This window comes from Bos javanicus, chromosome 10, assembly GCF_032452875.1.
Source record: "Bos javanicus breed banteng chromosome 10, ARS-OSU_banteng_1.0, whole genome shotgun sequence".
NCBI classification, from domain to species: Eukaryota; Metazoa; Chordata; class Mammalia; order Artiodactyla; family Bovidae; genus Bos; species Bos javanicus.
Window position 1 is genome coordinate 51,345,270 of NC_083877.1, and position 27,882 is coordinate 51,373,151.

Sequence of the window (27,882 nt, forward strand, 5' to 3'; positions counted from 1 at the left end):
TTCTGTATGCTGATGCCCAGAAAAGTGCTCAGTGCACAGTAGGTTAGCAAGAAATGGTGCAGGAAAGGAATAACATGTGATGAAGGAGGTGAAATGCTAAGAATAGAATCAGATTCCAGAGGCAGGCCAGCATGCTTAACTCTGCCCATGCCCACTAGCATGACGAACCAAAAGGCAGGGTCCAAGGTGAGATGCTCCTAGTTTTAGTGTCCTGCCCTCTAGGGTAGACTCAACACCACCAGTAGATTAACTCAAAATTTCCATAGAGATTTTCTCACTCAGCTCAGTACTAAAGGACAAAGAACACACTGGGCATACATTTTAAAAGACAGACACTAAAACTCAAGGAGTGATCTGGAATGGCTGGGAATGTCACTTTAAAATGCCCTTTTTAAGTATGGAGGGAATTAAGATATTAGATTAACAGATAAATGTCCCAGAGAATAAATTAGAAAATTAGTCAGTTTTTTTGCTTCAATAGCCTCTTTTGCTGAGCTTTAAATTACCAGTACTAAGTAGGGAAAAAAAAAGAGGACTCATTAAAAAAATTGATTTAGGACAACTTGCTAAGAGATATTTTTACCCAATGAGCATGGTATTATCGGAGACAGCTGTGCTCTTTAACTCTCCAAATTTACTTAAAGAATAGATGGAAAACCATCTTTCTACTTTATATGTGTGATTTATTTTGGGGAATGAAATCTGTATGCTGAATGGCGGTACAGCAGTGAGAGAGGCATGGCTGGGGTACCCAGGCTCCCCTCCCACCCCCACTGTGTCTCTAGTAGTGTGTGTGTGTGTGTGTGTGCACGCGCGTGTGTTTTTGTGTTTCTGGGAAACTTCTGCCAGGTGCAATATCTCCTTTTATCCCCAATATCATCAGAGTTACTAAATCACAGCACTAGCCTGTCACCTGCCTATTTGTCAGGTATCACATCAGAGGCCCCTAGAGTTGGGATTTTAGATTAGCTCTTTCTAACTGCTATTTTGAGCCAGTGTGCTCACTCAGTCCCGTCCGACTCTTCACAGTCTGGATTGTAGCCCACCAGGCTCCCCTGGCTATGGAATTTTCCAGGCAAGAATACTGGAGTGGGTTGCCATTTTCTACTCCAGGGGTTCTTTCTGATCCAGGGGTCCCAGGACATCTCTTGCATTGGCAGGTAGATTCTGTACCATGTGGCCGCTGGGCTGTAGAACATCTGTTACACATGGTCCCTTTTTAATCTTTAGTAACCTAGCATTTGAACAAAGCAGTGTGAGATGGTCTAAGCAGTTCATATGCTTTGCAATTCATTTCAGTAATGATAAAAATGAGTTAAAGTTAAAATGTTTACACATATTTAACCCCTTTTTGAAGAAGGTATTTGGTTAGTTAGCTTTGAAACATTTAGTAAATGCTTGTTCTATACCCACATCGTTTGATTTGTAAGTAGGGACATCATAGTTGAGGTTGCAAATCATGCTTACTGCCGGGAGACTCCACCTCAGCCACCGTCTTTCTGAGTGAAGGGCTCCCTTAATACATTCCCTACTTGAGAGTCTAAGGCTGTCCATAGTCTAAGAAAATACCCACCCACTCTGTGCAAGGCTTGGGGTGAGAAGTTATTTGTTGAAGGAGGACCAGTTTGTGGTAGAGTCAGGTCTCAGAAATAGGTTTCCTGACTTCCCTAAACCCTTTCAGAAGTCCCCACACCCCAGGTGAAAAACTGGTGTTGATCATTTGTGTAACATCACACCACAAAGTTTCTAATTCACTGCAGATGTTTGCCACAGAATGTTATCCCAGAGACACAGGATGTATTGGGTTGGCCAAAAAGTTCATTCAGGTTTTCAGTACCATCTTGCAATAAAACCTGAACGAACTTTTTGGCCAACCCAGAACGTGGGGTTTGGTGGGGACAGCCATCGTGCTGTGTTCTCCTGCTGTCCCCAGGGACACTGCCCAGTGTGCGTGGGCCCAAGCAGAGGAGGGGCCGGTGCCCAGAGCTCTAGTGACCACAGTAGCCCCACACACCTGCTTTTCTTGAACTCTTTCTTACTCTTACAAACTAGGAGATAGGTAGGTATTCCTTGTCCACTTTATAGATGAAGCAACGTGGCCAGAGAGGTTTACTGTTGTTGCTTAGTTGCAAAGTCATGTCCAACTCTTTTGTTAGCTCCATGGACTGTAGCCCACCAGGCTCCTCTGTCCTTGGGATTCTCCAGGCAAGAATACTGGAGTGAGTTGCCATTAATTTCTCTAGGGGATCTTCCCAACCCAAGGACTGAATCCAGGTCTCCTGCTTGGCAGGCAGATTCTTTACCATTGAGCCATCTGGGAAGCCCTCTAGAGAGGTTAGGTTAGGTAACTATTGAAGACTCAGGTCTGCATGACTCTGAAGCCTGAGGAAGCTCTTCCCATATAAATAGACACCATACAAATGGACAACACTGTCCAGAAGTTGAGTTGGCTGTGTAGAGAAGAGAGGCACAGAGCCTTAGCTGGAGAGAGAAGATGAGGTTGATGGAAGCTTTCCCCCGTGCATTTTATTACGATTATTTTTAAAGAGAATACCTGTGGCAGATTCATTTTGATATATGGCAAAACCAATACAATATTGTAAAGTTAAATAAAATAAAATAAAAAAAAATAAAGAGAATACCTGCAGTGCATGGGCTACCTCTAAAAGCGGACAAATGAAAAGGTTCCCATTAGGTGCTTCTGAAGTAGAAACCAGGAGGCTAGGTCTAGGATAGGAGGGACATTTTTTTTTTTTACCATATACTTATTTTGTACCTTTTAAAATTTTGTACATGCTAATGTGTTACCTTATTAAAGGTAAATAAAATTTAAATTTAAAAGAGGAGAGAAGAGAAAGATAATGCATGTATTTGCTGAAGAATTTAGCCTGTACAAATGGAATGTGGGACACGGCCATGAATGTACTTCTGCTACTGAGCCCAGTCCTTCTTGCTACCCCTTCTCCCCACCACCATGGCCCCCATCAGCCATTGCTGTCGTTTTGAAGACCCTTTGTGCACACATGCACACATGTCCTCTTTAGCATAAGTTAGATTCTGCTTCTGCTAAGTCGCTTGGTCATGTCCAACTCTGTGCGACCCCAGAGATGGCAGCCCACCAGGCTCCCCCATCCCTGGGATTCTCCAGGCAAGAACACTGGAGTGGGTTGCCATTTCCTTCTCCAATGCATGAAAGAGAAAAGTGAAAGTGAAGCCGCTCAGTCGTGTCTGACTCTTAGCGACCCCATGGACTACAGCCCACCAGGCTCCTCCGTCCATGGGATTTTCCAGGCAAGAGTAGATTGTACATATTGGGTGGTAGTTTGTTTTTTTCACTGACTACTCCACATCATTACATACAGGTTTATTTCATTCATTTCAAAGGCTGCCTGATTCCTCTATGTGGATGTACTAAAATGTATTTATCCAGTTCTCTCTTGATAGATATTTAAATTGTTTCCAGTCTTTGCTCCTATAAGAAACCTAACAGTGAATATTCTTATTATGTCTTTCCACACTTGTGCAGGTCAGTCTGTAAGATAAACATTTAGCGGTGTATGTCAAAAGATCAAAGGATATTTGTGTCTTTGATTTTTTTTTAAGATTTTTTTTTTTTGTGATGTGGACCATTTTAAAGTCCTTATTGAATTCAGTACAATAGTACTCTGTTCCATGCCCTGGTTTTTCCTGATCCTAACTCTCTGACGAGGAATTGAACCTGCACCCGCTGCATTGGAAGGTAAAGTCTTAGCCACTGGACCACCAGGGAAGTCCCATGTCTTTGATTTTTAAAAATGATATGTGCAGCTTAAAATTTGAGAGATACTGTCATATTGTCTTCTGAAAAGGTTGTACAATTACCCTTCCATCACAAGGCATGAGGATGTTGGTTCTTCACACACAGGGAAGGTTTTTGCAAAGAGGAGCAAACTTTCTATGGAAGAGAAGTCTTTAGAGACACAGTGCAAAGGCTGTAAGGGCTGGTTCCACGGCCTCTCCACGGCAGGGGCAGAACCATATCCACAGGGCCTTTGCCCACCTCCATGGGGACGGGCTTTCCCTCCTCAGTCAGTCTATGGATATTTATGGAATATCCACTGTGTGCCATGTACTTGACTAGGACCTGGAGGGATCACCAGAAGTCAGACTCTGGACCTGCCCCTAAGAAACCTGTAATCTAATTGGGCAGCTAAGAAATCCCTTATGAGAAGAGAAGCAGCAGTACAAAAGACTGAAAGCCCAGGTTCTAAGTGAGGCTTATGAACAATAAACGTCTCTGGAGGTGGGGGGAAGTCGGATCACTTTTGGCCTTGGGAAGTCCTCTCAGAGGAAGCAAAATTTATCCTAACCTTGAAGAATGGGTAAGATTTTGCTAGGCCAAAGGGAGAACGTGAGTGTTAGAGGTGGGAAACAGATTCTTAGTTATTACGCAACAGTTAATTGGTGCTGATCACAATGCATGAGATGTAAGAGATGTGGGTTCAATCCCTGGATCAGGAAGATCCCCTGGAGTAGCAAATGGCAACCCACTCCAGTATTCTTGCTTGGAAAGTTCCCACGAACAGAGAAGCCTGGAGGGCTACAATTCACAGGGTCACAGAGAATTGGACACGACTGAGTAACCGAATGCACACACACACACACACATACATGCCAGATACTGTGCAAGACATTAATTAATTTGCTCAAGTAACAAGTCCTGCATGCCTACTGGGAGCCTGGGGAACTTAGATTCTAGGCATTTTCACACTTGTATGCCTCATTTTACAAAGAAGCAAACTGAGGCCCAGGGAGGTTAGATAACTTGCCCAAGGTCACCCAGTTAGTGAGCGGCCAAGCTGGGAGCTTAAAGTTGGTTTCCTGATCCTTATTGTCTGGTCCTTATTATCCCTTGCTAACTGCTAGAAAGCAAAGGTACAGAAGGAAAAATGCACAAAACCCATTTGGGAGATAAAATATAGGTCAGTTTATGAAGGATAATTTAGGTACCAGACCTGAGGTCTATTCCAGTTGCCCAAGCTGCATACCCTTATAACAAAACAATCTGTAAGAAAAGATGACATTTTTGTGGTCTGAAATTTCACAGCTCATGCAAGTGGTGTTTATTTTTTCCTGCAAATTACAATCTGCATTGACATTATTAAGGAAATCACATGGACCCAGCAGAAAATGAAGAATCCAATTGATTATTTTTATTGCTGTAGAAGTCTTTTGTAGGCGGGCTGGGCAGAGACCCAATTTCATTTGCTTGTAATATTGCAAACGCTGCTAATTGCCTGTCTTTAGTAAAGGATAGAGACAAAGGAACAATCAAAGGTATTTATTCGAATTTGGATAAATTAGCTTCCCATTTCAGTGGGCTTCATCTCAGTGCAGAACACCCAAACTCCACGTGTTAATAAATGACAGTCACGACATCACCTTTTGCACTGTTTGTACAGTTGTTTCTGGCAATGCTGTAAAGTACCATTGAATTGATTATTTTCAGGCTGACTTTTTTTCTGCAGAACTTGAACTATTAGTGCATTGCCATTCAATCCAATTTAGTAGTTATGACAGTTGGAATAACTACATTGCATCTTAATGTGTGTGTCTCATGCATAAATCACATTGTTTGCCAAGCAATAATGAACAGAGAAGCTGCTGCTGCTGCTGCTGCTGCTAAGTCACTTCAGTCGTGTTCGACTCTGTGTGACCCCATAGATGGCAGCCCACCAGGGTCCTCCATCCGTGGGATTTTCCAGGCAAGATTACTGGAGTAGGGTGCCAATGCCTTCTCTGGAGAAGCTGCTAGGAGACTGGAAATCAGTGCTAAACAGATAACTGGGTCTTATAGATTGGAAGGTGGAGATTCACTGAACATCTGAGAGTCCAGTAAACTCTGGCTTCATCTCTGGGACACAGAGCCCATCAGAATGTAGGTTATTTTGGTGCTTAATAGATCTTCATTGACATGACATCCTTTCAATGTTTATAAAAGTTGCTTTAGTTTTCCAGTTTGATGCACATTTTCTTATTCATTCATTCATTTTTGCTCAGTACTGTTGGGGGTCTGAAGAATCATGCATTGTCTTTGCCCACTGAGCAATAACCCTGTAAAGGCTACCAAACAAATGCATACTAATTTTAGTAGTGCAAGGTAGAAGTGGTCTGTGGTCTGAAAGCTTTGTTCTTGGGACAGATGGCAGGCAATAGGTTTAGAACCATACTCTGAGGTCAGTTCTTACCAACTATATGATCTTCGGCAGTTTGCATAACCTCTCTAGGTCCTAGTTTTCTCATCTATGAAATGGAGATAAACCACAGCCATGATGGAGTTATTAGAGGAGTCAACTACCTGATGCTTAGCTCAGGAAATGGAAGCTTTTATAATTAGTGTTTATTCTTAGATTTCAGGCATCAATCACCCAAACTTGACAGCAAGGCAGGTGGTGGGGGGGGTTATCAGGGAGGACTTTGTGATGGGTAAGCCTTGGGTCAGCTGAGCTGTTTGGAGGAGATGGGCCTTTTGCAGGCAGGAGCTGAAAACCAGAGCTGGGGCAGGTGGATAGAGTTTGGGTACAGGGTGTGGGTCCCTCTGACATGAGTGGGAGAAGTAAGAGGAGATTGGAGAAGTAGGTGGCTTGTCATGGAGGAATTTATGGACCCCTGCAAACTGGCAGGTTGTTCAAGCTTTCCCCAAGAACCAGGCCAGTCCTCATAAGCTAAGGGGAAGTGAAAATCTGTTGCTTGAGGCCTGGCTTCCCTGGAGATCTAGTATTTTATTCCCAAAATGAAATTCAATCACTGCTTCCCTGGGAAAATCCATAAATTAAGGCAAGGCAGAAAACACAGGCATTTTCTAACTTCTACATCATCCATCTCTGAGACTCTGTGGGAACTTCCAACAGGGGTGGTCAGGGTAGACATAAGTCTTCTACAGGCTTAAAGGGGACGCATTACCAATGATCTTCAAACCTTTTATTTTCCTCATTGTGGAGTTTTGTGCCCTTTAAGATGACATAGAGAATATTTTCCCCCAAATTAATAGATTTCAAAAGCCTGTAAAATGGCTGTGGGCCCCACTCACATCTCCTTTCTCCCAGCCCTTTCCAGCTCTGTCCCCAAGGGCTGGTCCATGTAGATGAACTGCTAAGTGGGATTCTTGGAAACTGGGGGCCCAGCCCCTGAATTAAGGTGGTTGTCTCAGCCCTGCCTCCTTCTTTCACTTCTTTCTTCAGCTATCATGGGCTCATGGGGCCTCAGAAGCACCTTACCCCATTCTAAGATATATCTGGGGAGAGGAAATCCAAGGCAGGTTTTGTTTTAGAAGGTCAGAGATGGCAGATTTCCCTTTCTTCCCTGGAAGAAACTGTACAGACAACCTTCTGGATTCCTTATCCAATGCCTGTGACTTCCGTTGAACGGAAAATATCTTTAAAGGGAAAATGGGACCTCCTTGGTGGTACAGTGGATGGAAGTCTGTCTGCCAATACAGGGGATATGGGTTCGATCCCCAGTCTGGAAAGATTCCACATGTCAAGGAGCAACTAAAGCCCATGCACCACAACTACTGAGCCCACACACTGCAACGACTGAAGCCTGTGCACCTAGAGCTCATGCTCTGCAACAAAAGAAGCCACCACAGTGAGAAGCATGTGCCCCACGATGAAGAGTAGCCCCCATTGGCTCCAATTAGAGAAAGCCCGTGTCATGTGTAGCAACAAAGACCCAGTGCAACCAAAAGAATAACTAAATAAATAAATTGATGATAATAATAATTAAAATGGAAAACCCAAAGGAGCTTGGTGGGGATGCTCTCAGTCAGAGCTTGACGAACACTGGCTGATGCGGAACCCAGCCACCCTGGTGCAGGACTGATTATACTGAGACATCGCTGCTCTTGATCAACACGAGTCAGAATGAGCCCGAAGGCAGTGGCACCCCACTCCAGTGGCACTCCACTCTTGCCTGGAAAATCCCATGGATGGAGGAGCCTGGAAGGCTGCAGTCCATGGGGTCGCTGAGGGTTGGACACAACTGAGCGGCTTCACTTTCACTTTTCACTTTCATGCATTGGAGAAGGAAATGGCAACCCACTCCAGTGTTCTTGCCTGGAGAATCCCAGGGACGGGGGAGCCTGGAGGGCTGCCGTCTATGGGGTCGCACAGAGTCTGACACGACTGAAGTGACTTAGCAGCAGCAGCAGGCAGAACCCTGGGCGCGATGCAAGCCAACAGAAACAGAGAGGCTATGGAGTTCAAGGCCAAATGAACTTTGAGCCAACTGTTACCAGGCAGCAATTATAGAACATTTTACAGCCTCCCAAACTGGGGACACGTGCCATCCATTTGATTCTGACCCAGCCCTGTGAGAAAGGCGGTCTTAGCCTTGTTTCATAGGTGAGGAAGTGAGGCTCAGAGAGGCTTGTTCAAAATGTCACAGAGCTAGCAGCTGGCAGAACTGGTGCTTCAGAGGGTCTAACCCCATGCTCCTCTCCTGGCACCACGCCACCGTCATTTGTTATGCAGCCAGCAGAATGGGGTCCAGACCAGCTGATGGACTGACCCCTGTGTATTCTATTCTTAGTGTGAATCACTGTAATGGCTGGGGCCTCAGTTTACCCAGCTGCCTGAAGGAGGGGACTGATTCCAACTTATTGCCAGCCCAGAAGGAAGGCATAACTACTTGGCACACAAAGAAGAAATCAAGAGGAACCAGTCTACATCGCTTCCTGGGGCTGTGTCTCTTGGAGGATGATATGCAAAATGCGAGATTAGAATAAATAGGATGAAAAAGGGAGCCTCCCAGTACCCCGTGTCTCCCCGGACAGTTCATAGGCTCTGCTCCGAGGGAACCTGTCCTGCTATCTTCCCAAATGAGCCCTAGGGGCTGCCTGGCTCTCAGCTGTACCAGAGACTCGGAGAACCTGGGTGCCAGAGCAGATGGACCTGGGCTGGAAGCCCAAGTTCATCATTTCTGTACTGATCACTTAGCCCAGCTGAGACTCAGGGTCTTCATCTGTGAAATGGGGACATATAAGAATACTATCCTGCTAGGGTTGTTGTGAGAGGTGAGACAACGCATGGACCATGCTTGGCACTCCGTCTGGCATAAGGAGTGTCCCCTGGACTTCCCTGGTGGTCCAGTGGTTAAGAATCTGCCTGCCAAAGCAGTGGACATGGGCTCAATCCCTGGTCTGGGAAGCTTTCACCTGCTGAGGGGCAACTAAGCCCGTATGCCACAACTACTGAGCCCACACTCTAGAGCCCACGAGCCGCGACTACTGAGCCCATATGCCCTAGAGCCTGTGCTCCTCAACAAGAGAAGCCACTGCAGTGAGAAGCCTTGGAACCACAACAAAGAGTAGCCCCCCACTCACCGCAACTAGAGAAAGCCTGTGCATAGCAACAAAGACCCAGACAGCAAACAAACAAACAAACAAAAAACACATAAATAATTTTTAACAATTAAAAGAACTGTCCACTAAATGATATGTCACTTTTATTGCTAACATTTGGTAAGTGCTCACTCTGTGTCAGGCACTGTGCTAACCACTTTCTATAAATTAAGTCACTCCATCCTATTAAACAACATAATACTGGTAAAGAGCTTCACCTAGTTCCTGGCATAAGGAAAGTGCTGACAGTGGTGCCTGTTGTTAACCTAAGGTTTCTTGCAGTTAAACCTGCCCGGGTCTGGGCCTCTGCCCAGGTCCTGGGCTATCTGTTTCATGGGGAGGGAATGTCATGACCTAGCTCATGTGTCCTTCAGTGTCTCCCTTTGTTGTAAATTCATTTATTGCTCATGGCCGAGCACAGAGGCCACCTCCTCACAGGTTTGCGGTTTCCTGATGGAGACAGACAAGTAAATCAGCAGTTGCAGGGTAGTTCCAGGGTGCCTCAGTGGGGGTGAGGGCGAAGCTGTGGTCGTGGGGAACAGGAAGGGGACAGTCACCTCTGATATGAGGTCAGAAAGGGCAGGGAGGAGGTGATAGAGAAAAGACATTGGAATTGGTCTTGAAGGAAGAGCAAGAGTACTCTGGGCAGAGCAAAGGAAAGAGGACGTATTCAGGAAGCTGTGGGCCACTGGAGAGGGGCGGTGAGCAGGCAGGGGAGCGGGTGGAGGGCCGTGGTGACCAGGCTCAGTTGCATTTTCTCTGGAGGCTGTGAGGAGCTGGGAAGAAAATGTGATTAAATCTGCCTGTTTGAAACATCACTGGGATTGCAGAGAAAGGTTGGATGGGAGAGTGGGTGCTGCTGGGGGCCTAGAGCAGGAGTGCAGGGCAGGGGGGTCAGGGTGTGGAGAGCACAGGAATCAGGGAGTGCAGGGCAGGCAGGCTGTGAGACCTGTGGGGAAATGAGGGTTGGTGGACTTTGTGACTGGCTGGATGTGCGGGGAGGGAGAGAGCCACCCAGGGTGACTTCAGAGCTCTGACTTGGGAAGATCTGACAAGGGAGGGTTTAGAAGGGGCTGCGTGAAGGGGCATCTGAGAAACCATTTGTTCCTTCATCAAGGGCAGTTTGGTGGACAGATGGGAGCCTCTCTGCTTTGGCCACTGGGCGGAGGTCCTGAGTCCATGGGGACCTGGACACCCAGCAGCCGGCTCCAGCTGCCCCAGCCTGGGAGTGGTTCGTGTCCTTGACAGGATGAGGACTGTGACACGGAGGGGAGTGGAGGGGCCTCAGGATATTTAGCTTGGGTTGAGGGACTGAAGAAGCCGTTACCCTCACCCTGACCCTTCATGTCTTCACGAAGATGTAGCTCTTTGTGCTCCCGAATGCCAAGCTTCGACATGTGAGAGAGAGCCCAGAGATGCTCAATCTGGGCTCAGCATAAAGGAGACTTGTTTTTTTCACTACAAGATGGTGACAGATCGCCTGTGTCAAGAGAAATACGTGTAGAGTGCTCTTTTCTGCTCCTAGCACAGAGGGTGTGCTCCCTAGTGGTCAGGAGGTGCCTGGAAGAACTGTCCTCACCTCTCCCACCTGAGGTTCCCATGCTCCCCGCCCTGGTGCCTGGAGCTCTCAGTGGAGGAGGGACGGTTGCCTCACCCTGGGCTTCAGGTGAGGGTTGCCCTCCCACTCCAAGACTACACCGCTTTTGGGTGAGTAGATGAATCTGGCGTGGCTACAACACGGTTTTAGCTGACAGTGAGTCAAAAAGGGGACAGCTTTCCTTTTACCCAGATTTGCTTCAATGTGAAACAAGATGCATGCATGCGTGTTCAGTCACTTCAGTCATGTCTGACTCTTTGTGACCCCATGGACTGTAGCCCGTCAGGCTCCTCTGTCCATGGGATTCTCCAGACAAGAATACTAGAGTGGATTGTCATGCCTTCCTCCAGGGGATCTTTCTGACCCAGGGATCGAACCCATGTCTCCTGCATCTCCTGCCTTGCAGGCAGATTCCTTACTGCTGAGACAGTGGGGAAGCCGGTGAGACAAGATAGAGACTGTCAAATGGCCATAGTCAGGCCAACCTGACTTGTCCAGGTTGGAGATAATCAAGACCCTTGATCCTTTGGGAGGCAGCATGGTACACTGGAATGAGCAAGAGATTTGGGGTCAGGGAACCTAGCATGAAAGCCCGTCTTTGTCCCTTATGAGCTCTGTGACCTCAGACAAGTCACCTAACCTCTAAGACTCACATTCCTCCTCCTCTGTGTTCTTTTAAGGAAGGCAAGAGATGATGCAGGCAAAGCCCCTCACTGCACCTGGCATAGAGTAAGGACACAGGAAACTATCACCACATCCATAGCTGAACCAGCTACTGTGAGAAAAATATTAACTGGAACAGTTTCTTCTCCTCCTACCTCCCGGCTGCATCTTCACATGCTGTCCCCAGACATTTCCCCTGGAGTTTTGTCTGTGGGTTGTCATTTTGTCTGCTTGCCTTTCATCCTCCTGAAGCCTTGCTAATCGCACAGGAAGTGGGTGGGTAATGTGCTTCTCTGTTGTTCCACTGGCCTCCCAGTGAGTCGTACTGTTTTGCTTTCCTCACCACGGGGGCTTCTCACACCCTCTAATGACTGTTTTCCCTTCAGAAATGGCATATTTTTAGACAAAAGCATTTCCTGTGGTTCATCTCTGACTGTCTGGCAGATCTCTGATTTCTCATCAGTTTTCTCTGCCTCTCTCTGGTCACATAAAACCCACTCCAGCAGCATGTGTGCAGGAAATGCAGGAACCGCACGCTCCCAGCAGCCTTCTCTGCTCTGAGCTGACACCCAGCATTCAGGGGCTGGGGCCCTAGGCCAGGGCTGGGTTGTCCTTGGTTGAGGCCTTGGGTCTGAGTAGTTGGGACTTTGGTGGATACTTTTTTTAGCTGCTGCCCTGCCCCTCCAGTGGGTTGTCCAGCTCCCCTGTGCCAGTGTTGGAGAGTTGGAGGGTGGTGGTGGTTTCAAAATTACCAGAAACACTCACCCTTATTTGTTGTTGTTTGTTGTTCAATCACTTAGTCATGTCCAACCCTTTGTGACCCCATGGACTGCAGCATGCCAGGCTTCCCTGTCCTTCATCATCTCCTAGAGTTTGCTCAAGCTCATGTCTGTTGAGTCGATGATGCCATCCAACCATCTCACCCTCTGTTGCCCCCTTCTCCTCCTGCCCTCAGTCTTTCCCAGTATCAGGGCCTTTTCCAATGAGTCAGCTCTTCACATCAGGTGGCCAAAGTGTTGGAGCTTCAGCATCAGTCCTTCTGATGAATATTCAGAGTTGATTTCCTTTAGGATTGACTGGTTTGATATCCTTGCAGTCCAAGGGACTCTCAAGAGTCTTCTCTAGCACCACAGTTCAAAAGCATCAATTCTTGGCTCTCAGCCTTCTTTATGGTCCAACTCTCATATCTGTACATGACTACTGGAAAAACCATAGCTTTGACTATACTGACCTTTATCAGCAAAGTGATGTCTCTGCTTTTTAATATGCTGTCTAGGTTTGCCATAGCTTTCCTTCCAAGGAGCAAGTGTCTTTTAATTTCATGGCTGTGGTCACCATCCACACTGATTTTGCAGCCCAAGAAAATAAAATCTGTCACTGCTTCCACTTTTTCCCTATTTGCCATGAAGTGATAAGACTGGATACCATGATCTTAGTTTTTTAAATGCTGAGCTTCAAGCCAGCTTTTTCATTCTCATCAAGAGGCTCTTTAGTTCCTCTTCACTTTCTGTCATTAGAGTGGTATAATCTGCATACCTGAGGTTATTGATATTTCTCCTGGCAATCTTGATTCCAGTTTGTAATTCATCCAGCCTGGCATTTTACATGATGTACTCTACATATAAGTTAAATAAGCAGGGTGACAATATACAGCCTTGTCGTACTCCTTTCCCAATTTTGAATCGATCCACTGTTCAATGTAAGGTTCTAACTGTTGCTTCTTTACCTGCGTACAGGTTTCTCGGGAGGCAGGTAATTTGGTCTGGTATTCCCAACTCTTTAAGAATTTCCCACTGTTGTGATTCACACTGTCAAAGGCTTTAGTGTAGTCAGTGAAGCAGAAATAGATCTTTTCTGGAATTCTCTTGCTTTCTCCATGAAAAAGAGCTTAAGTGCATTGGGCAAATATGGAAAGTTCATAGTCCGTCAGGGATGCTGTGCAAGGCATAAAGGAAGCTAATGAAATGTACACAGCTGGGCCCCTGCCACCAGGGAGCTTCAGCGGGGAGATGGGCAAGAGCAGGAGAAGGGGAGCCCGCAGAGACAGAGGAGGGAAAGGGCTACAGGGAGAGAGCTACCAAGGACATATAGGATTGGGTGAGGTTATGGGGAGGCTGGAGGCCCACCCTTAGGCAACCTGCCTTTCCTAAGCCTCTCTACACAATGAGGATTGGGTAGTCTTCATCTCTGTTTGGTTTAATTCATTCATTTAGTTGAACTTTTGGAGGACTGACTCTAAATACTTCTTTAGTCACTGTTTAACCCACCCCTACATCACTATGACATATGTGCGGCATTCAGATCATTTCTTTGCCCTTCTGTGACCATGACTGATATGGCTAATGGACTGTTAGTCATTCTTCTATACCACGCCTAGTATCATCTTACAATCCTCCATACAGCAGTCATCTCTGATGGAATGGAATTGGTACTTGAACTGAAAGCCATTTGTATCTTTGGCCTAGACTCCTAGACACTGGATATGTGCTGAGGCCTCTGTACATTTCAAAAGTTTATTATTTTCCCCACAAAATGCTGCCATGCTTCAATTCTTTCTGCCTTTCTTTATGGAAGCCCATTTCTCCCCGTTGCTTAGAAGACTAGAGAGTGTTCAGTTCAGTTCAGTTGCTCAGTCGTGTCTGACTCTTTGCGACCCCATGAATCGCAGCACGCCAGGCCTCCCTGTCCATCACCAACTCCCAGAGTTCACTCAGACTCACGTCCATCGAGTCAGTGATGCCACCCAGCCATCTCATCCTCTGTCATCCCCTTCTCCTCCTGCCCCAATCCCTCCCAGCATCAGAGTCTTTTCCAATGAGTCAACTCTTTGAATGAGGTGGCCAAAGTACTGGAGTTTCAGCTTTAGCATCATTCTTCCCAAAGAACACCCTGGACTGATCTCCTTTAGAATGGACTGGTTGGATCTCCTTGCAGTCCAAGGGACTCTCAAGAGTCTTCTCCAACACCACAGTTCAAAAGCATCAATTCTTCGGCACTCAGCCTTCTTCACAGCCCAACTCTCACATCCATATATGACCACAGGAAAAACCATAGCCTTGACTAGATGGGCCTTTGTTGGCAAAGTAATGTCTCTGCTTTTCAATATGCTATCTAGGTTGGTCATAACTTTCCTTCCAAGGAGTAAGCATCTTTTAATTTCATGGCTGCAGTCACCATCTGCAGTGATTTTGGAGCCCCCAAAAATAAAGTCTGACACTGTTTCCACTGTTTCCCCATCTATTTCCCATGAAGTGGTGGGACCGGATGCCATGATCTTTGTTTTCTGAATGTTGAGCTTTAAGCCAACTTTTTCACTCTCCACTTTCACTTTCATCAAGAGGCTTTTGAGTTCCTCTTCACTTTCTGCCATAAGGGTGGTGTCATCTTCATATCTGAGGTTATTGATATTTCTCCCAGCAATCTTGATTCCAGCTTGTGTTTCTTCCAGTCCAGTGTTTCTCATGATGTACTCTGCATATAAGTTAAATAAGCAGGGTGACGATATACAACCTTGATATACTCCTTTTCCTGTTTGGAACCAGTCTGTTGTTCCATGTCCAGTTCTAACTGTTGCTTCCTGACCTGCATACACATTTCTCAAGAGGCAGGTCAGGTGGTCTGGTATTCCCATCTCTTTCAGAATTGTCCACAGTTTATTGTGATCCACACAGTCAAAGAATTTGGCACAGTCAATAAAGCAGAAATAGATGTTTTTCTGGAACTCTCTTCCTTTTTCCATATCCAGAAGATGTTGGCAATTTGATCTCTGGTTCCTTTGCCTTTTCTAAAACCAGCTTGAACATCTGGAAGTTCATGGTTCACATATTGCTGAAGCCTGGCTTGGAGAATTTTGAGCATTACTTTACTAGCGTGTGAGATGAGTGCAATTGTGCGGTAGTTTGAGCAAGTTTGAGCATTCTTTGGCATTGCCTTTCTTTGGGATTGGAATGAAAACTGACCTTTTCCAGTCCTGTGGCCACTGCCGAGTTTTCCAAATTTGCTGGCATATTGAGTGCAGCACTTTCACAGCATTATCTTTCAGGATTTGGAATAGCTCAACTGGAATTCCATCACCTCCACTAGCTTTGTTCGTAGTGATGCTTTCTAAGGCCCACTTGACTTCACATTCCAGGATGTCTGGCTCTAGGTCAGTGATCACACCATTTGTACCTGTGAATACCCTTTATTCTTAAAATCAAAGAACATATTCCTTGAAGATACTGAGGAGGTGGAAAGTCATCTAGCATTTGGGAAAGGTGTTTACTGAGAGGTGATCAAGATATGGGGTCTTTGATATATGCAGGATCCCTCTGTGTAACTGGCATAAACTCCATTATTTGAGTGCTCTCAATCACTTTTGTGATTTAAAAAAGTCCAGAGCAATTTAAAAAATAAAGTCTAGGTAGAAGTGAAGTGAAGTGAAGTCGGTCCGACTCTTTGTGACCCCATGGACTGTAGCTTACAAGGCTCCTCTGTCCATGGGATTTTCCAGGCAAGAGTGCTGGAGTGGATTGCCATTTCTTTCTCCAGGGGATCTTCCTGACCCAGGGATCGAACCCGGGTCTCCAGCATTGCAGGCAGATGCTTTACCGTCTGAGCCACCAGGGAAGCCAGTCTAGGTAGAGGTGAATTTATTCTGCAGCAAATGAAACTTAAAAGAAAAAAAAATTATTTGGCTGTGCTCGGTCTTAGTTGTGGCACGTGGGATCTTTTTTTAGTTGTGACATGCAGGATCTTTAGTTGCCGCAGGTGAATTCTGAATTGCGGCATGTGGGATCTAGTTCCCTGACCAGGCACTGAACCTGGGCCTCCTGCATTGGACACTTCGAGTCTTAGCCATTGGGAAGCCACTCCCCTCCAGGGAAGTCCCAGCAAATGAAGTTCAAGCTTAGGCCCTCACTTACAAGGTGTCTTTTGTACTTTCATGTCTAATTTTATATTTGTAATTTTGTTTTCTTTTTCTTAAAGTGAGCCTCTTCTCCCTATCTCCAACAGTCTGGGGCTTTGTCCTCACACAGCCTGGCTCTGCAATGGGTAGAGAGAAGCTCTTCTCGTTGGTCTGTACCGTGTTCAGTGTCACCAGCTCCTTGATTCTCCTTGGAATGTGCTGGGAACGGAGTATCTGCCTTTTTCCCTATTCTTTGTTTGTTTGTTTGTTTGTTTCTTCTCCAGAAGCCTTATTCATTAATAACTAGAATCCACTTCTATGACAATCACTAGAATTTCACTAGTGGGTGGGTCACTTCTATGGAGGGACTACTGTAAAGACTAGCATCTTTCTCTGCTCTGGGCTGTAAAGATGGTGGCCAGGCCTCCTGCAGTGAGTGATGCAACCCCAAGCTGCTCAGCCTCCCTATCTGAGCCAGGTGGGCAATAGGGCTGGCCCTCTTAGAAAGCAACTGATTTTCAATCCATAGAGTTTTAGAAGAGAAGGCTTTACTATAGCCTTGGGCCCAAGCCAGATGCTCCCGTCCAATGAGAGGGTCAAGATACTGTGCTCTTAGTAACCATGACTGTGTATATGGTTGTGACTCTGGTTGGCCTGGAAATGAGCTTAGAATCCTTAGTACTCCAACATGATCATAAAACAATTTTCTCTGATCCTTTCTAAGTTATTAGAAGAAAAATAGGAACAATGGTGAGTCAATGCTTAATGTTTATCATACCTTGTCATGACCTTTTAGATCAAGCAGGACAGCCCTGGGTGTGGACACGGGCAGCACAGCTGAGATGTACTAAGTCAACACCTCTGTGAATTCTAGCAGCTGTGCAAACAAGTGGGTGCAAGGTGGAGAGCTTGACCAGGCAGAGGAGCCAAGGTTCACAGGAAGGAAAGAAGCCAATTTAATGAAAGTGGATTGTAAAGCACACAAGCCTTAATGTGGCTTTAATGTCCCAAGCCCAGAACAGTTCCATGGAGTCTGTACAGGGCAGCTCTTCTGGGGGTTTTCAATCTAGGCTGAACTCTAACTGCTCTGCAGTGGGCCCTTGTCTCATTTGAAAAGTTCCCTACGTGATGCTAATGTTTGTCCAGATGTGAGAACAACAACACAGTTGAACATCGTCAGTAGGTATCAACCACAAATTCCTGGCGAGCATAATATCACAGAGCTGGGAAGGGTAACTCAGGTTGGGAATCACATTTGGATTTATGGACCACCCATCTCAGGAGTTAGATCAAGAGAGACATTATTATTCCAAAGCAGTGGTTCTCAAATGTGAGTGTGTGTGAGTCCCCTGGAGGCCTTGCTAAAGCTTCTATTACTGAGCCTCATCCTGAGAGTTTCTGGTTCATTAGGTCTGGGACCCCCAAACCAACACATCTGACATGTTCCCAGGTGATGCTGATGCGATGGGTCTGGGGACCACACTTTGGGAATCACTGCTGTAGAGGACACAGGTCTTGGCCCTGAGAGGTGTTGCTGGTGAAGTGGAAAGAGAGTGAGTCTAGGAAGTAGAGGACCTGGATTCAGGTCCTGGCTTTGCTATGACTCGTGCACAGACTGTGTGGCCTAGGGTGAGCATGTGCCCTCTCTGAGCTCAGTGTTTTTGTCCATTATCTGGGGGTATGATGAACTATTTACCTGTTTCCAAGGTTTGAGTGGGATAATCAGGAATACATTTCATTTGGAATTTACCAGGTACTGAATGTTCTCCATGCATGATTTTGATTATTTTTCTCGACATTTCTATGTAGTAGGTCCTCTTATTCTTATAGGCTCAGAGACTGAAGTTTAGGCAGCTTCAGTACCTTGTTAGGAGCGTTGAGTCAGAGGCTGTTCTGGCCAACCTCAGAGTTCAAGCTCTCAACCACTGAGCTATCCTTGACCCTCAGTTGGAAACCCTGTGAGCACTAAGACCTGCCAAGTAGTATCTCGCTGTGGTTTTTCTGAGTGGTGAGCAGGGCTTGATGTAAGGGATACCTGGTGGGCGAATCACTCTGCAACAGTGAGCAAACCCCAATTAATTCAAGTCTGGGCAGATCGGGAGGGGTTCCAAGAGAAAACAACAAAACGCATCAATCACTCAGTAACTCTGTTTGAGAACAGGCCACTCAGTTAAGACATAGGCATTAATTAGGAGGAAAAAAGGAGCAGAACAAACAGCCAGCAGGAAGACCAGAGGCCTCTGTAACAGGCTGACTGAAGCCCAGGAAAGCTGCCTCCTGGAAACCTGGCAGCAGATCACAAAGCCTGACACCAATTCATTAAGTCAAAGCAGCCATCTTGGGGAAAGGGCTCTTTGAAGCAAGAAAAAAATGCTTACGAGAGACATCAGGAAAAGTCATCCAGTGGGACCCAATATGTGCAAATCAGAAACCATGAGCTGAGGTGGCACTCAGGGGAGCTTGCAGAGATAAGGAGCCGTAATCGAAGATTCTGCACCTCGAACCAGGAAGCTCTGGAGAGATGGGTGTCATTGGGTCACTGGGAACAAGACACCATGTTCAGGGCTGGGTGAGTGGGACAGGTGATCCCTGAAGATCATTGCAGCTCTTAGATCCAGGGGTGACCTGGAAGCTGGATCCATGCTTCAAGGGTCTACCAGATTTCTTTCCCCAGGTAAGTTGTTTGGGTAGGAGTACAATGAATGAAAAAAAAAAAAATTGATTATCAGGAAGAATTTGATAAAGTTTCATGCTAAAGTTTATTAGAAGAAAATTTGTTATAACTTTTACACATGGGTAGGAATGTTGTGTCATTTACACATGGAGATTTCCATGGACAGAGTAACCTGGTGGGCTACAATCCCTGGGGTTGCAGAGTAGGGCACGACTGAGCGACTAACACTCTGACTTTTCACAGGAATGTTGTGTAACAAACTTGTTGTTTAGTCACCAAGTCGTGTCCAACTCTTTGTGAAACCCTGGAGTGTAGCCCACCAGGCTCCTCTGTCCATGGGATTTCCCAGGCAAGAATACTGGAATGGGTTGCCGTGTCCTTCTCCAGGGGGTCTTCCTGACCCAGGGATCGGATCTATGTCTCCTTCCTTGCAGGCAGATTCTTTACCTTGGAACGACCAGGGAAACCTAAACTACTTTATGATAAAAAGGAGGTGGGATTATGTGAGGGGTCTGATAAGGCAACAGATGCCTAAAAAGTGCTTTGAAATCTGTAACTGTTATTCATTGGAATAAAGGCATCACAAAAACTCAGATCATTTTCTGAACAAAAAGCTATGAAAAATGACCTTTCTCAGTAATTACAGCAATTATGAGTTTTATTTGATCTGGTAAGAGAAGCAAGAATCCATATGCATCTTAGGAGTTAAGATACTCAGCCTCTGGTAATGATGAAATCGGACCATGTGAATGGGCAGAAAAATAGAAGATGACCTTTGATGTGGACAAGATCATGATGTGTTTAGCAGCAAGTAACCCAAACAACAGAACTGGTTGGCTCTGACCTAATGGGTATTGTAGGGGAGCAAAATTTTCCACCCCCGAAAGTCTGGCAGGCAGATTATTTTGAGCTGAAAACAATCAATGCCCAAAGACTCAGGAAAAAACTTGAACTTTCTCCCTAACTGCCTAAAAGAATGTAGATAGAGGCCTATTCCTGAAACAGAGCTAACTCCAGAGACCTGGCTAAGTGTGATGGGAGAGACTCAGCAGGGCTTACAGACCAGAGTCCGCTCCACCCATTGTCTCTGTGGTGGCCCGGCAAACATGTATTTACCAGACATTTGCTTTTCCATTTTCAAGTGAATTGCCTTCTTGTCCTTTGAAGTCCCAAACCACTAAACCCAACATACATTTTTGTCTTTGATTAAAGACAGTTTTTAAAGTGAGGACTTTAGCTATTTTGGTGAGTTACTGTGTTTTCTTGGGTCTCTATCATGTTCACATTATTAAACTTTCATGTGATTTTCTTCTGTTAATGTTTCTCCTGTCAATTCAATTCTTAGACTAGCCAGAAGAACCTAAAAGGATAGGAAAATTTCTTTCTCCCTGACAGTATAAACCAAAGAAGAATTTTGGTCTTTGCAGCCTATTTGTCTCCTGTGATGAGAGTTTGGTCAAGACAGCTAACACAGTACTTAAAATAACTAGATCCTTAGAACTTAGGAGCCATGGCAAGGATGTAGTTTATTGATTAATTTTATATGTGAGAAACTGAGGTCCAGAGAGCTAAGAGGCTAACCCCATAACTAATGAGAGAATGCATTGTATTTAAGATGGAAAACATTAGTCTTACCTTTCATGAAACTAAGGTATCTGATTAAGGCCACCTTTAAAAGTGTGGGAGATTTCTAGAACATTTTTAGTTTGATGAGATGGAAAGTTGACCAAATGCTCCTACAGAATGCCAGATTGCATTGCTGTAAAAAGACAAATCATTGAGACAGATAGATACCTCATGACTAGTATGATTTTCCAAATAATCTTATATAAATGATTTCTAATAAATCATACAGATAGGACTTCACAGTGAAATCGCAAATGACTTTAAAAAACAAGCATAATGATGACAGCCCAAACATCTGTTGGTTTTGAGAGTAAATCTCCCTATTTTGGAACTGGCATTTAAGCATCAGGAGATGGGGCTTGCTGGAACTTCAGAGGATTACTAGATAAACAACAGAACATCTAACTCCTTGGCCCCTGTGTTAATTAGAAGCAACTGACATCAGGGCTGTGGTTCTCTCTCTAGTTTCACGTGTACTTATATGTACCTGGTTTGACCACAATCACACACAGAGTAGATGCCAGAGGACAGACAGCTTGGCACTCTAGGATGTGTTCTTGGTGATCATTGCCCTCTGTGACTTAACTTCCCGCTTTTGACTCTCGACACTTGTCTGAACCTTCCTGCTGTGGCTGATTTCCCAGGCACATGAATGTCTGACTCAAGCTCTTCATTGGCTCCCTCCAGCTCACTGTATCATCTTTGAACTCCACCATTAGAGATCTGGACTCATACCTAGCTCTGCTCTCAGTTGGACATTTGGTCTTTGACTCCTCTGTCAAACCAGCCCTGCATTCAGTAATTTCCTATTATCTTTATTCAGTCACTTTAATTTCACATTTAAAACTTTTCCCATTTTCTTGTGGAATTTCACAGAATTCTTTCCAAATGTGGTTTTTAAAACCTGAACTCTTCATTAGTACTATGTAAGAGCAGGCTATGTGAGAAGCCAGTGTGAAAACCGTTGGAACAAATAAGTACCAATTGTGCACGTGTGCTAAGTTGTGTCAGTCATGTCCAATTCTTTACAACCCTATAGACTGTAGTCTGCCAAACTCCTCTGTCCATGGGATTCTCCAGGCAAGAATACTAGAGTGGAGGAGCTATGTCCTCCTCCTGGAAATCCACCTGGCCCAGGGATCGAACCTGTGTCTCTTATACCTTTTGCATTGGAGTTGAGTTCTTTACTACTGGTGGCACCTAGTCAATCAGTAAGCATATCCTGCTCCACAGGGCAAAGGGTCGAAGTTAGGGAGGCAGTGAAGTGAGGCAAGTTGACCTCTTCTGACGGGAAGGACAGGAGTGACATGGGCACATGGGGGGCCTATGTGACCAAGAATCTTCCGGTCTCTGAAGTGATGAGATATAGAAACTCCAAAGGTCCAGAGATGTGATAGGGCTGAAATGATAGGGCTTTTATTTACTCTAGAGCAAACCAGTAACAGTACTATTCTTTTATTTGCACTTTAAAGGTAAAGTACAAGAAAGACCCCACTGTTTTGATGCCTGGTGATGTCACTGAAAGTTCTAGGACCAACTCCAAGAAGATTGAAGGTAAGTTAGGAAATTGCATTCTGGGACTTCCTTTGTGGTTCACTGGTTACATGTATTTTCAAGATGGTGGAGAAGAAGGACGTGCACTCATCTTCTGCTATAACACCAAAATTGCAACTAGCTGCTGAACATCCATTGACAGGAGAATGTTGGAACCTACCAAAAAAAGATTCCCCATGTCCAAGGACAGAGGCGAAACAGCAATGAGAGAGTAGGAGGGGTGCAGTCACATTAAAATCAAACCCCATACCCGCCAGAGACCCTGGGAGGGCACAAACACACCCCTGTGTGCACCAGGACCTGGGGCAAAAGAGCAATGCCCCCACAGGAGCCTGAGCCAGACCTGCCTGTGAGTGTCTGAGGGTCTCCTGTGGACACATGGGTTAGTAATGGTCTGCTGTGAGGACAGGGGCATTGGCAGCAGCAGTCCTGAGAGGTGTGGCATATTGGCATAAGTCCTCTTGGAGAAGGTCATCATTAGCCCTACCATAGAGCCTGGAGTGTCACCGACTCAATGGACATGAGTTTGAGCAAAATCCCAGGAGACAGTGAAGGCCAAGGAAGCCTGGCCTGCTAAAACCCATGGGGTCACAAAGAGTCAAATATGACTTAGAAACTGAGCAACAACCGGTGGTTAAGAATCCACCTTCCAGTGCAGAGGAAGTAGTTTGATGCCTGGTCGAGGAACTAAGATCCCATATGCCATGGGGCAACTAAGCCCATGCACCTCAACTACTGAGCCTGAGCTCTAGAGCCCTTGAGCTGCAACTAGAGAAAAGCCCATGGGCTGCAATGAAGATCCCACATAGTGCAACTAAGACCTAATATAGCCAAATAAATAAACAGATAAATGAATAAACATTAAAAAAGAAAGAAAGAAAATTGCATTACTGCTCAAACCTGAGAAGCTCAAAGACTGGCTTAGGCTGTGATAAATAGCAATGAAAGAACAGTGGTTCAGAGGCTTTATGCTCATATGTCTTTAAATCTTAGGCTAAATAAAATGCTTTATTTGTACTGGTTAAGTATTTGCCACTATGTGCTCTTTTACTGAAAGCCATGTTGAGCTCTCGGTGTAGGGGAGAGCAGGCTGGTATTTGGCTCGCTAACCCTATGGATGGGAAGCTGGGGTCTGATGAGCCTGGCTCTGTCACTCAGGTGGCACTGCCCAACCACAGGTGCCCACAGTACTTACACTGCCAGCATCACAGTCCAGGAAATAATTACAACAAAGGACACGGTACTTAAAGACAGAAAGGGACATGTATGCTGCTGCTGCTGCTAAGTTGATTCAGTCATGTCCGACTCTGTGCGACCCACCAGAGTCGGCAGCTCACCAGGCTCCCCCGTCCCTGGGATTCTCTAGGCAAGAACACTAGAGTGGGTTGCCGTTTCCTTCTCCAATGCATAAAAGTGAAAAGTCAAAGTGAAGTCGCTCAGTCGTGTCTGACTCTTAGCGACCTCATGGACTGCAGCCTACCAGGCTCCTCCATCCATGGGATTTTCCAGGCAAGAGTCCTGGAGTGGGGTGCCATTGCCTTCTCTGGGGGACAAGTATATTGGGGGATAAAAGCTTGAGAATGTGGCAACTGTGTGTTCCTCTCATCATGATCTATTTAACACAAAATAGTGCTTTTGGCAATATTTTCCCCCAAAATGAAAGCTTTGGATTTCAAATGGGGTTATTTGCCTTTCATCTGTTTTCTCTACTGTTCTATTTTCTGATCCATTACTTTCATCTTGGAAACCTGTCATTGTATCTCTTGTATCAGTGTAACTTATCATTCAAGAAGCTTTTTCCTCTCTGGGTCAGAGTGTTTAATATCAGGCAATTTAAATGATTTTTTGTGTATTGACCTCAATATTTGAGAGTCATGTAAGAGGTACTGTGAAGTCAAATGTTCAAAAATAATGAGTACTTTTATTTGATGTTTTCTTCCCTCAGATGAGCACAACAATTGAGAATCCTAAGGGGCTGGATGGGAAATTGGAAAAGGTGGTAAGTACTCAAGGCTGGGCTGCTGAGGAAGAGAGCAGGAGAGAGGCTGGAAAGACAGGACTGGATAAGACAAATACATGCTCAATCTCACAGAGAGGAGACCTGAAGCATTTTTCTCTCTTTCCTGTTAAGAGGAGCCTGGCTGGCCCGGGCTGGTTGCAGGGGTTCAGATGGAGGAGACAAGTTGGGACAAGAGGGTTGGTGCTATAGCTGGAAGGTGAGCAGTGGGCAGGACACCGGAGTCAGCCTGGGCTGGCACGTTGTGGATACATCACAGCAAGAAGGGGCTGCAGGGGAGGGGGAGAGCACACAGGAGAGAGCAGAGCAGGTTCTGAAAGCTTGACTTGGTCTGGGTTATAGACTCCTACGGAGGCAAAAATGTTTTTGATGAAGCATCCTTCTAAAGACTTCGATTAACCAATTTAAACATTTATGTAACTTTCCCTTGGAGTAGTAGGAACCCAGAGCATAAATCTTGGTGTCCCACTGAAGGAACTGATCTCCCTGCCATCCAAGTGCTAACCAGACCTGACCCTGCTTAGCTTCCGAGATCAGATCAGATTGGGCACGTTCAGGGTGTTGTGGCTGTAGACAGGACTGATCGCCCAGTCTGCCTGTGAGATGATTGGTCAGAGTGAACAAGACATTAGAAGGAGTGTTATAGCAATGTGAGAGACCAGGAAAGGGGCGTGGCCTTTACTGGGAGAGCTCCTTGCAGGCTAACCACAGCTGGTGCAGTTACATGAAGAGACCCATTCTCAGAGAGTGTTGAGACTTCCCCAAGGTTGTCAGTATTGGAGCTTGAGTTCAAACTCTGGTCTGTGGACTGGAGAGCCACTGTCTTTGCACATGGCCACACTGGCTTAGAGTTACGACCATTGGTCTTGAATCCTGGCTCTGCCAGTTACTATGTGTGAACCTGAGTGAGTTATGTAATCTTTTGAGCCTTGGCTACGTCATCTGATGAATGAAGATCATAGCATTATAGGGAAGATGAAATAAGAATTCATTCATAGGGTTTAGCACAATGAATGCCTGGCATGGTTAAGTGTTCAAAACACATAGCTGACTGTTGATTCTGTGTATAAAATAGATAACTATAAGAACCTACTATAAAGCACAGGGAACTCTACTCAGTGCTCTGTGGTGACCTAAAGGGGAAGGAAATCAAAAAAAGAGAGGATGTATGTATGCATATAGCTGATTCACTTTGCTGTGTAGTGGAAACTAACACAGCATTGTAGAGCATCTATACTCCAATAAAAGTTAATTTAAAAAACAACAGGTTAGCTGCAAGTAGCCCAGTATTCAGAGAAGAGAGAGTGTCAGAAGCCTCCATGGGGGAGGGGAGGCTTGAATCAGACCTGAGCAAGGGGATGAGGCCTGACAGAAATAAGCTCAAAGGAGCAAAATGGGGTGAGCCTACCATGAGTGTGTCATGAAGGAGTAAGGGCAGAAGCGATGGACAGAGGAAACAGTAAGGGAGAAAAAGGTTAGTGTTTGCAGGTTGGTTGGTTGCTTGCTTGCTTGCCTGCTTGCCTGCTTGCCTGCTTTAAACTAACCTTCAGGTCAAATAGTGTAATGAGGCTAGCGGGGATCTGCCTGCCTCCCTAGGAAGACCAGGGAGCCATTGCAAGCCTGATACAAGCCTCTGTGCATCCTGAAAGAAAGGGCAAAGGACGCTGGGAGGTGTGTTCATGTGTATAATAATCAAAGCTGTAAAGGAGTATGGTGTGGGTGGGGGGTGATGTTTCTAGATGAGTTTCTGCCATGCTCTCGGCGGGTTAGAAACTGTAATTATCAACTTCCCTTACTTTTCTGTCTTCTCTCACACACACAGAACAGACTAGCACAGGGCCTGCTTAGACATATATTTAAAAACCAGGTGTCTCAGGGTTGCATGCTCTCGATCTTCCGGCTTTGCTTGTTTGGCTTGTGAGGAGGTGTTGACCCAACATACTTGACACTTTCTGTCCTGACCCAGTGGTGACACCTGCTCAGGCCCCTGGGGGACCTCAGTCTGGAAGTCTGTCCTTTGCTGTCTTCCCTGGTTACCTTGTTGGCAAGCAGTAGAGAGGAACCAGCTCTTTGGAGCCAGGGTCTGGCTTCTGTCCCTCTCCCTGAACTATCTGGTTTTAGGGAGAGCACAGACAGGTTTCTGTGACCCACCGAGTCCCACTGACATGCCCCTTAATACTTCAGAGCCCACTCACGTATATGATTAGTCCTCACCACTCAGGAGGCAGGACAGGGACTAGAGCCCAGTGTTCGGATGGACTAAGCCCCTTTTCCCAGTCATGGAGCACACTGACTCTGGCACTCAAACTCGGGCTCCACCAGCCTTCTTTGCACTGAGCTAGCGGCTGGAGGACCTGGAGTAAATGATGTGGGATTTCCCTCCCATCTCAGTCATCCACAGAAGATGAAAACAAAACAGGCAGACAGGGAGGCCCTTTGCCACAGTGGGTCTCATCTATCCCTGGGGGACAAATGGTCCCTGGTTTCCATCCTCCATAACCCGGGGCTGCTCCAGTGGAGTCCCTGCTGGGAGGGTGGGCTTGGATCAGCTTTGTGGATTCTCTGCAGTGTTCTGGGGGCTACTGAGTGACACAGGAATAACTGAAGAGCTGCACAGGTGCTAGTGAGTACCACGAAGGACTCCACGGACCTGTCTTGGCAGGCAGGACCTGGCAGAGGAGCAAAACTTGGTCCTTGAAGTGGTTCTGTAGGCCCGGTCCCTCTGCCTGGGCCTGCAGAGGCCAGAGCTTAGCCAGTGGGCTCCCTTCAGCCTGCCTGGGAGGGGAGAATAATGTGGGAGACCTCTGAGCCAGGTTGTGCCCCTCTCGCCTAGGAGGGGAAGCCAAGAGCTGCCAGGCAGGTGAGAAAACCCAATTTGCAATTACCGTGCTCCACAGAGCCTTACTTCTAAGGCATGGGCTTGGGTTCATCTGGCCCATTCCTGCACAGCCTGGGCTGTCTCCTCTTGTGCTTAGAATTGATTTGTCTGAGTGGGGACAGAACAGGGAGGGATATTTCTTTCTTTGGGATCTACTCAGGGAAGAAATGTGTACATGTGTGTGTGTGTGTGATTGTGAATGTATATGTATGTGTATATGCATATGTGTGTACGAACCAATAGAATGGATTATAGATGATGTAGAAAGTGGACCAGTGATAACAATTCTTTAAGAGTTTAGGATAAGCTCTTATCCTAACTCAAAAAACCTTTAGGATAAACACGAAATGTCATCTTGTTTTGTGGGATGGGTTGGAGCCAGAAGGACCCCTCTCTTGGACCTAGATGTTTATCTACTTATTCAATCAATTGTGTTAAAACACTCATCAGCATTTATCTAGCACCTACTATATACCATGCACTATGCACAGATGGAGGAGGAAATGGCAAGCCACTCCACAATTCTTGCCTGAAAAACCCCAGGGACAGAGGAGCCTGGCAGGCTACAGTTCATGGGGTCACAAAGAGTCAGACACGACTGAGCAA

At 45.9% G+C, this 27,882-nt stretch overlaps 1 protein-coding gene and 1 long non-coding RNA gene across 4 annotated transcripts in view; one reads left to right on the plus strand and one right to left on the minus strand.

Annotated features, from left to right (window-relative positions):
- The window catches only part of LIPC (lipase C, hepatic type), a 186,824-nt gene that overhangs the window by 101,904 nt on the left and 57,038 nt on the right, over positions 1-27,882 (minus strand). The window lies entirely within an intron of this gene.
- The window catches only part of LOC133256238 (uncharacterized), a 148,069-nt gene that overhangs the window by 77,152 nt on the left and 43,035 nt on the right, over positions 1-27,882 (plus strand). For both annotated transcript variants that reach the window (XR_009739142.1, XR_009739143.1), the window contains 2 exons: positions 22,300-22,381; positions 24,327-24,380. This is a non-coding gene — a long non-coding RNA (uncharacterized LOC133256238). The remainder of the gene's footprint in view (positions 1-22,299; positions 22,382-24,326; positions 24,381-27,882) is intronic.